Raw genomic sequence first — 2,236 nt, 5'->3', positions numbered from 1 at the left:
CACCATCTTAATTATCTTTTTGTAAAAATGCAAAAGAGGTAAACTATTTTAGGCTTTATGTGTCTTAAAAAGATGTTTCCTACTCCAATATTTAAAATCTATTTTACCTGTATAGTATTGTAGGCTGTAATTCATTTTTTCTCCTAAAAAATGAAAGCATTATTTCATTGTACTCCAGTTTTTGTTTTGTTTTGATTTTTCGAGATGGAGTCTTGCTCTGTTGCCCAGGTTAGAGTACAGTGGCATCATCTCGGCTCACTGCAACCTCTGCCGCCTGGGTTCAAGTGATTCTCCTGCTTCAGCATCCCGAGTAGCATGGATTATAGGTGCCTGACATCACGCTAGATTAATTTTTGTACTTTGAGTAGAGAAAGGGTTTCTCCAGTTTGGTCATGCTGGTCTCGAACTCCTGACCTCAATTGATCTGCTCACCTCAGCCTCCAAAAGTGCTGGGATTACAAGTGTGAGCCACCACATGTGGCTATTTTACTGCAGTTTAATAGATTCTGTTGATAACACTGTAGTTATTGATAATTGTTGATAATTAATGTAGTTATTATTAATCAATAGGTTGAATTTTTTATTTTCTGTGTGATTAACTGTATTTAATCTCAGAAACTGTATAGTGGGAGTTATGTCTGGACATTTTATTTCATCACAGTCAGAAGCAAAATTCTAGTTTATAAATTTTCATTGGTACATTAATTCCAAAAAAGAATTATCTTGCCATTTTTCTCTTAAACTCACTGATAATTATTAGGTAGCTCAGTAGTTTAGTAAATTTGCTTTTATGTTAATAATACAAATTATTGATTGACTTCAAAGCCATGGTTTACTTTTCTAAATGTATTTGCACTAAAGTAGATATTATCTGTATATAAACAAAGTTAATAAAATATAAAGCAAACACTTTCCATGAATTATTTGACATTTAATAGTCTTTTATGTACTTGCTTGATACTGTGAGAAGCATCTAACTCTGATTCTTGACATTTAATACAAAGTACAACATCTGTAACTGGAAAACATAGATATATATATTTAACTTTCAATATCTTGTTTCAGACCACATACTTATTTTAGGAACCAAAGAACATTTGTTTTATTTTGTTTTGTATGTTATTTTAATGAAGAAACTAGTAAAAACTCGATTTGTGACATGGGAGAATTTTTTAAAGTAAGAACTCTGGAATTATATTGCTTGACTTTGAACCCCGACTCTAACATTTAATAGCTCTATGATTCAAAAATGATTAAATTTTCTGTAACTTGTCTGCATAATGACAGTAACAACAATATCTGTTATTACTGTTTCCTAGAATTGTTGTAAAGACTAAATTATATATGTATATCAAATATTTAAAATCGTACATCCAACGAGCTATGAAATTACTATTGATATTATTATTACTTTATTATTATTACAAGGGAAATATAAAGGAGAAACAGTACAAGATTAAGGAGTCAATATAGAAAACATGTAAAATTAACTTTTTAGCTATAATTAAATCTATATTTGTAATACAAATAATCAATGAGAAATTATAACAATTCTGTTGATAAACCAGGTTTTCAATCAATTAAATAAGACAAAGGTGTCACCAAGTAGAAAAATGAAATATCAGTTCTATCACTCTACAGAAGCTAGTTGGTGTATATTTATTATGACAGTCCACACAAGTGAGGGGGCTTCCCATATAGACCTTATAAAAGTCTATCCAGTGTTGTAGATCTGGGATAATGCCTCACACTTATCCAGATAGAGAAGGAAAGAGAGACATCAAGTGTTCAGAGTTTAGTAATATTGATTGGTAAATTAGCTACACACACTTAGGAAAATGTAACCCGTGCGAACTCTCCAGGAAAAGGTAAAGAATGGGGGGGAACAAAACCAAAAGTTTTTAGGAAAAGATATCTCATTCTCATAAAAAGTATGGTAAAATACGGAAACTTTCCCACTTACAAAACACATAATGTGCTATTAATAGTCACTAGTTCTGGTTTCCATCTGGGATCATTTTTGTTGTTGTCATTTTTGTTAATTTTACATGTCCCCTCTTGTTCTTTTTTCTTATGTGATTGTGCATGTTAAAAATTATGTTTATTACATTAGAATTTGAGTTAGGTGGAAATAAGTCAGCCTGTTTAATCTGTCACCTTTAAATGGAAGTCTTACATATTTACTACTCTGATATGTATAAAAAGTCCAGGCCGGGCGCGGTGGCTCACGCCTGTA

This window comes from Mandrillus leucophaeus, unplaced genomic scaffold, assembly GCF_000951045.1.
Source record: "Mandrillus leucophaeus isolate KB7577 unplaced genomic scaffold, Mleu.le_1.0 Scaffold47, whole genome shotgun sequence".
NCBI classification, from domain to species: Eukaryota; Metazoa; Chordata; class Mammalia; order Primates; family Cercopithecidae; genus Mandrillus; species Mandrillus leucophaeus.
Note: the sequence above shows the minus strand (reverse complement) of the source record.